The 8871-nt window shown below is 32.3% G+C and overlaps 1 long non-coding RNA gene across 1 annotated transcript in view; it reads right to left on the bottom strand.

The window, feature by feature from the left end:
* LOC128249814 (uncharacterized) overlaps positions 1–8871 on the bottom strand; it is a 123097-nt gene that overhangs the window by 78475 nt on the left and 35751 nt on the right. The window lies entirely within an intron of this gene.

The raw sequence follows: 8871 nt of genomic DNA, 5'->3' as shown, positions 1-8871 counted from the left end.
ACACACACACCTACGTTTTTGTCTTTGTATTACTACACCAATGCCAGAGAACTAATGTTGGTTTGTTTACGTCCCCATAACAGTTTAGTAAAGGGACTGATAGAATAAGTACTGGGATCAACTGGTTCAACTAAAAAAAAAAATAAAAAAAAAACCCGCTTCAAAGCACCCCAGCGTGGGCCACAGCCAAATGGCTGAGACAAGTAAAAGATAAAAACCAAGACGCACATTATACAAATCATTACTCCTCACCTTGTTTTTTCAGTTTTCTCAACAGTTTTCTCAACAGCTTTCTTTTGTTGAGTTTTACTAATTGGGGATGGAGTTTTAGCAGCATAGAAATTGCTTGAAAATGTTATTGAGACATGAGTGTAGTGTGACTGTTGTTACTGCTGATAATGTTAAAGATGATGATGATGTTAATTACTCTATATAATGTTTTACTTCTAGTTTTCTGATTTATGTTGGATACAAATGTTTGTCAGTTTCTCTATGCTTTATTCACTTTTCTTTTTTGTTTTCTTGTTATTTCCTTGTTTTGTTATTTGAAGCTAAGTATTATTTCAGTTGTTTGTGATTTTGTATATTGAATGAGACTGTGTCAAGATTTTACGAGGCTGGCTATTTCTGGTGTGTAATTGAGATTGTGTCTTTTATACTGCTTTGTATAATATATTTCTTAGATGCACCTATAATTAGTTTGTATGTGCTGCATAGTTGATGTTGGTGCTTGTGGTGTTGCTGAATTTTGAAAACTTTCGTCTTGTTTCCTTCTGTACTTGTTCCATTGCATTCTTTTGAAGTTTAGAAAATGTTTTTGCTTTCTTCATTTATGTGTGAATTTACAGTGAGGATAATTAAAAGGTAGTCCAAAAAAGTTAAGGAATTGTTTGCCAGATAGTTGTGGTAGCTAAGTGTGTGAAACAGGTGATGTCTAGGGAAGAGTTGTTGAAGTTGGCTTAGTGAAGTATTTGTGTGTTGATGTGAATTGCTTAGGATGTAAAGGATGTTGAGTTCAGGTTATGTAATATCACACTTTTATTATTTGCACTGTACAAAAACCAGGTGAGAAGTACATTGAAGTTTCCTCAAATTTATGTTGTTTTTTTTTGTGTGTGACTGTGTTTTAGTGCTGCAGCTGGCAGGCATAATCTGGGGGTTGAATGATGAGTTCAATGGTGATACATAAATGAACAGGTATGGGTATAAATTGAAATGATGGGTGTTTGGTGTTCATGTAGTAAGAATGATTCCTGAATTATTGTTAAATAAACGTTGTGAGAGATGAAAAAATCTTTTAATTCTATAAATGTATTTTAATGCTGTTAAACATTGTATTACAGAATTTTTACATATCTAGTGCCATATTTCAAATTTTAATTTTCTAAGTAAAACATTTATACTTAAATGTATACTGTACAGACCTGTAACATTGGGAAAGAGATAGTGAAAACACTTCCTGCATTGGTCATAGCTGTTCGTTTAGTGTTAATATTACATCACCTTTAAAAATCATGTATTTTTCTGAATTATTTGTGACTGTTATTGTTAAGGAGGGCATGAGCATTTTGAAGACTTCGTAAGACACATACCTATGCAGAGATTTCAGTGCTTGATTCATGTAGAATTGTAGCATTGGTCATCCTGCACCAATTTATACTTTGAGAGATATTTGCATGTGTTAAGACATTATTGTTTAACCAGCATTCTACCTGTGAACATTCTATCTTTTCTTCAGATATATTATATTCAGTATAACTTTATACTGAATATTTAGCAATTTTTGAAGTAGGTGGTATTTGAGGAAAATTTTGTGGGTCAATTTCAAGTAGGTCAAGTGATTACCAAGAGGCTTCCTTGCTAGCTCATATAAAGGTCTTATTACTTACTGACTCACTAATACTAAACTATTACTTTAATGATAAAAATACAAATTTACTAGTCATGCACTGTGTTTCATTTAAAATATGTTAAAAATGTCAGGAAATGCACTTGGAAAAGAATAAGACATAATGTCTTATTTATTTGTTTAAATTTCATATCATAATGCCTGAACAATAGTGTTATTGATTCCACTTGGCCAATCATTAATTCACTGCTTTTCTGATTGCGAGAATGAAAAAGCAACATCTGTAATCTGGTGTGGAAAAACAGTTTGTAAAGGAATTCTTGTTTAAAGAGTATTGTTGTATTTGTTTTTATCCTAGGCATATATTAGCTAGAGATAGAAAGAAGGAAGGAAGGAAGGAAGAGAGTGGGTTGATGGATGGATAGATGGACAAATGGATTGGTGGCTGGATAGAAACTACAGCATCTGTATAGTTTCTGATTATCAAATTTTATTCAGAAGATATTGATTGAACAACCAGAGACAATAGCCGAAAGCCTATTCCCCAAGATTCATGAAATGTAATTAAATCTTGACCTACAAGACGGTGATGTAAACTACTGTAATGGATAAAATCACCATAGTACAATTCAAACTGACGATATTACAAATTATTATTACATAACAATTGTACATATATGATTTAGAGCTTGGCATTTAAGAATTCAAGGCCAACTAAAAAGACAAACAAATGTAGAGTATTCTATATAAACGAAATGAAATTTAAAAAACAACTAGATGGTAAGCTGATCAAACTTCATTGATAGTTGCAGTTGTTTTCAACTAAACATGAAAAACTCATAAGATTCATGGAACAAACATGACTTCTCTACAAAAAGCCTTTAGCAATCTAACTGAACTTCTGCAAAAAATAATCACAAAGAGGCGGAGGGGAGGGAAAAATTGTGTAGAAGAATGGAAAAAATATGATATCAGTTTGTTTTTATTGCTCTGAATGCCTCTGTGTTTGAGTATATTTCACCAACAAATCAATTTTGTTTTGAAAAAGAATAAGTGTTCAAGCTAGGGGCATTTAAATAACTTTATAGAGCTTGAAAATAGTACAGAAAAACATAAAAACAGTCATTTGTAACTATAAAAACAAATAAAAGAAAACATTTTTTATATGTTGTCATTATTCAAAGAAAAATACTTGTTATAGTCGCCATATGTTATATAAAATAATCAGTATAAGTTATTTAGTCTGTAGTTGTTGTTTTGGAGCTGTCTACTGCTTTTTGAAGAGAAATATATGAGAATTAGTGAAAAAGATATTTTGGTTTTGTTCCATTTTTGTTAAATATAAATTAGATGCAAAAATCAAATAAAAGAAGTAATTATGACAAAAGTGTCTTGAATAAGGTCAGAAGAAATTTAAACAATGAATTATAACTATTTAAGAGATTATTCCACTTTCATGATTTTGCTAGATAAGAAAAAAGAAAACTTTTTTCTTTTTAAATTTTAACATAGATATATTTCAATTGTTTAAAATTCTATTCAAAAAACTCAAGTTTCAAATATTGATTAAACTTCTTGTTTTCTATTCTAAATAATTCACTGTTATTAACACATAATACTTTCTATTTCAGTTGTCATCTATAAATAATTTGATCAGCGTACAGATACCAGAGATGTTATTGTTGTTGGCATTATTTAGCCTCCAGATCAGTCATTATGAGGCATAACTTATTGTAAAAGAAGTTCCAGTTATGACCATCCTGTCCTTTTAGAGATATGTACATCTAGTTTTTTGAATGTATTTTGTCCTTTTGCAAGACAGAGAGATGTAATTTGAGGGCAGATTGGCTGCTATTTCTAGAAGGTTGAGGTACCTTTTAAAAGGTTTCATCGTTTGCTAGGGCTACCTCATTAGCTTGTAAAATCAAAATATTAATTATAAACAAACGTAAGGAAGTAATTTTGCTTTTTCCTTTTCTAGTTAAATATTTGCACAGTAGTAGTAGTAGTAGTTGTAGTATGGGGTCATGTGTTGTAACAGAACGTCACTGTACCCACCATCAGTTAGTGATTACCTACTCCTGGTGGATGACACCTTGGCATCACTCAAGTGCCAACCCACCAACTCATGCGTCTGTTAAAGTAGTTGTTGCTGTTGAAGGTCTTGGCAACGATTACACTCGAACGGTACTTATCACATGCCACAGGCACAGGACCAGTAATTTCACAGACTAATGTTCCATTTCAGAGCAATAAAATACTTCGGCCTTGAAGAATATTTGACACTCTACATGGAACAAGTACGACCCCACAATAAAGTACTGCAATTCATATCTGGGCTGCTGCACACAAAAACATCTTGGATTACATCCAAAAACAAAACTGTTTGCCTGATTGTTAAGAATTCACTCATCACAAAGCTGTATCTTACTTTTTGCTCCTTTATTTTTGCAACTATAGTAGTATCTATCCCTCAGAACTAACTAGATGCATACCAACCCCTCTCAAGTCCATATAACACATGCATTACATCATCCATTCTGTGTCTCTTTTCTCAAGAACTTCACTAACACTTACCATAAAAACCCATATAGTTTACACACTTTTTTTTTTCACAAAAATAAAGATAAACTTTAGAGAGTGTGTAAATTACATGAGTAGATCATTTCCAGAATTTTTTAGAATTTTTTTTGTTGAAAAGACATTCAAAACGTAAACATTCGTACCGGAAGTTGATTCATTTAATGGGTTTAAATATAATGAAGTTAACTTTTATGCTTGACAGTATAATGCTTACTTTTTCAGTATAAATTTGCAAGAATCATTAAATGGTTAACTACTTTTTGAAGTCTGACGTTCATGCTGGTAATCACAGTCTGGGCCATATTTTACATATTTATTTGGTTGAGTGAAGTGCCATCAAAGCTGATATTTATTGGTAATTAAACTTAATTTGCAGCATCTGTGCATATTTATCAGCTTTGTTTTTGTTGGTAATTCTTATCAACAACTTTTCCTGTGATCGTGGTTTGAAATGACATACAGCAGTATGCTAAAGATTGAACATAATCTCTTGTGGGCAAGAAATGTAAAATAAAGTTTATATTAAACAAGATTATCCACCATCTTTCTAACAACAACATTGGGTACCATTTTGAATTCCATATAACAAACATGCTTATAAAAATAAAAGAAACATGCTTATAAAATCAAAAAACAACACAGCATCCATGACTTTGGAAACATTTTTTCATGCTCAGAATTGATGAAATATGGAATAAACTACCCATATCAGTTGTTAGCTGTCAAGACACTACATACTCCATGCTTCTTGAAATCTGCTAACAGTAGAGCTGATGGCTTTTTTTAGTTGTAGTGCACCTGAGCACTGTATACAACAATTTCCTTCATTATATCATATATACATGCTCACAATTTGTAAAATAATACTTTGGTTATTTCCGATTACATGGAGACACACAAACACACAATCTCATACAGGTACATGCATGCACACACATGCACAAACACACACTGTCTCATACAGTTACGTACACACACAATCTCATGTTATGCATACACACACAAACACACTTAAACACAGTGTCATACGGTTACATGCACGCAAACACACACACAGTCAGTGTCATATTTTTCATTTATTTATTTTTATTATTGGAACACTACCATTGAATGAGGAGGAGGGAATACCGAGTGGCTAAAGCAGACTACCATTCTCAGTCTCGTAAGGAAGGAGAAGGTGGGTATGCCAAGGGAGTAAAATAGACTGACATGTGTCAGTCCCGCAAAACCAAATTTATTTATATAGACAGCACAAACACTTTGTAATTTAATAGCTTTTAATGTAATACCTGTTAAACAGAAATTAATTTTATTTAATGAAAATCTAATCATAAGTAAGTGAAATCATACTAAATACAACCAAATTGAAAACCTTTTCCCCAGCTGGTCATATTGGCAATTCTGAAAACTTTTGGGTATGAACTTTACATGAGTAAAAGTTTTTAAACAATTTTTATCCCGAAAATCGTCTGTATAAATTATGCAGGTGCACAATTTTCATGAGTTTCTATGGTATGTCCACACCTTTGTCTGCAGAATACTAACTCTATGGAATTACTTTCCTGCCTATGTTTTTCTCACAAATTCTGCAGAGATTGACTTGCCCTGTCACCCTTTCAGGGTCGATAAATTTAGTACCAGTTGTGTACTGGGGTTGATCTAATCGACTGGCCCCTCTCCCAAAATTTCGGGCCTTGTGCCCAGAGTAGAAAAGAATATTGGTTGTGAAGCAGCACAAATACACATAGAAACACACACACACACGACAGGTTTCTTTCAGTTTCCCCTCGCAAGGCTTTGGTCAGTCAGAAGCTATAGTTGAAGCCATTTGCCCACAGTGCTGTGTAGCAGGTTTGAGCCCAAGACCATATGGTTGGGAAGCAAACTTCTTAACCACATAGACACACCTGCACCTCACTAAAGCTGTTAAAACATTATAGAAAAGAGTGTGACATTTCCCTATGAAAAGTAATGGAAGCTGGGATCAGTTTCACAAATAAAATATTGAATAGAAGCTGCCCCAGAATTATAGATTACATACCTACATATCTTGAAAGATCTTGCTTCACTGAATTAATTATTACTAGTAGTTTTAATTGATGTTACGTTTTTTTTCTAGTAAACAAAAATTGAACTTGATTTCTTTGTAGTAGCTCGTTTTGTTTTTACTCTTTCAAATTAAGACCAATTAAACACATTTTACTTTCCAAATAATTTTTTATTTCATCTGTATTTGATATAATTTTTCCTAATTACACATTTAGAAATATTCCAGAACTTTTATGTAAAGAACACTGCACTAAAGCTAATGTTATAATATGGCTATTCTTTTACTAACTTTTAAGAATGTAAGAAATTAAGAAACTCAAATTTTTCAATACATACCAACTTACCAACATTAAAATTTCATTTGCTAAAGGTTTCAACTGCTTAAAATTTGTAAAAAAAAGTTATTTTCAGGTTCAGTATTGAATTAATAATGACAAAAACCTAAAGTGATATTTAGTTTTATAAATATCACTGTCTCTTTTCCAAATAATGAAAATTTCTAGCTTAGTGTAAGACAGAAATATATTAAATTAAGAAAATTTTCCTTAGAATAATATTATATTTCTGCAGTTCTGGCTAATTGGAAAATATTGACTTGGCAAACACTACACATTATTGAAAATTTACAAGTAACAATATAAAATTTATGAGAAGAGAAACTCAAAGTATCTCATTGAACTACTTTTTTGTTTTTTATTCATATTTTATTCCACTTTATCAAGAAGATAATTATTTGTTTCTAGTTTTTATCAAGAATGCTTTCTTGACAACAAACAATAACTGTGGCTTGTGGCATTAAGCTACGGCTCCATAACAACTTTAAATTTACCGGCTTTCCAGATTATTTGCTATAGTTATTTCTAAATTTTTCACTTACACAAGCACCTACAATTGTTTAAATATATGATTCTTTTCTCTTTTACAGCTGTTTATTACTATAGTTATAGGTTGGACAACTTCACAAATCTAGTAGACAACTTTACAAAATTCAATATTCTAATGATTTTTGCCTAAGCAAGTGTCATGTAGGTAGCTACTCTTTCAAGCACTATACTCACTTACAATGCTGAAATAGATATTGATATGGATTCATACTATTGTTTGACTGCTAAATTGTAAGTGTATCAAAACAATGTTTCTAATTTAGTATTCTTTTACAACATTAAATCTTCTATTAAATGAGATGGTTATTTTTGATTCAAGAGTTTCTCATAGTAACTAATTTCAGAAAATATACATTCAATATGTCAAGTTGTTTCTCTTTGTATTTATATTTTTTTCTTAAATAACATTTGTTTATATCTGTACAATTCAACTTCATCATATCATACTTGCAGCTTGTTTCATTATTTTACAGGTACAATTTACAGGAATGATGAAGCTAAATTGAGTGCTTTAAAATCTTTACAACTTCAAATTCAGCATGGCTCTTTGGTTAGGAAGTTTACTTCACAATTCCATCGTTTTTGGTTCATTCTCAGAGAGTGATGCCTTTAGCAAGCATTTTCTATAATAGCTGCAGGTTGACTAATGCCTTGAAAATGAAATTTGATAAATGAAAACTTTGCAGAAACCCATCATGTATAAACAGGTATGCATGTGTATCTTTCAGTCACACACACACACACACACACACACACACACACACATACATGAGAGAGTGTTGAAAAGTTACTGGCTTTGGGAGATCGTGAAACACCTGGCTGGAGGCCCAACCATCCAAATTCTTTTACAGAGCTTAGAAAAACTGAAGGACTACTGCAATAAGTGTGTGAATCTGAGAAGAGACTATGTTGAATCGTAATTAACTTATCCTCCTGTATTTTCTTTTACCCAAAACCAGGCACTTTCAGCACCTCTTCGTATAAGAAAAAGGAGAGGACATAGGAATAAACAATTATACTGTGAACTGCATTAGCTTACAGCTGTTTCTGCTATAAGATATGGTGGACTCATGGTTGAGTGTTTGAGTGACACATTACAACTTCATCAAAGACTCAAAACACAAAATTTAATTTATTTGGGAAAAGAAAAACAGTTGAACATATATACAGGGAAAGCATTACCTATGAGAAAGTATGAATGTGGGGCTGAAATACTCAGATGCTTATTATGTGCCACTAGGACAAGTGTCAGTCAGGCAACACTGGCCACGACTACGATTTCTGGTTTCACTTGACTCAAGAGGTCTTCTCAAGCACATCATATTGCCTGATGCTTCAAGGTTACTTTTAAATGGGCCAGTCATGCAACGCTGGAATTGGCCACAGATGCAGTTTCAATTTACTTATTATTGCTTCTGTGAAGCCCAGTGTTTGAAGGTCATGCTTCACCACCTCATCCCATGTCTTTCTGGGTCTACCTTCTTGAGTATATATATATATATATAT

The sequence above is a fragment of the Octopus bimaculoides genome, chromosome 1, assembly GCF_001194135.2.
Source record: "Octopus bimaculoides isolate UCB-OBI-ISO-001 chromosome 1, ASM119413v2, whole genome shotgun sequence".
Classification (NCBI taxonomy): Eukaryota; Metazoa; Mollusca; class Cephalopoda; order Octopoda; family Octopodidae; genus Octopus; species Octopus bimaculoides.
Note: the sequence above shows the minus strand (reverse complement) of the source record. Positions and strands in the feature narration are given on the sequence as shown.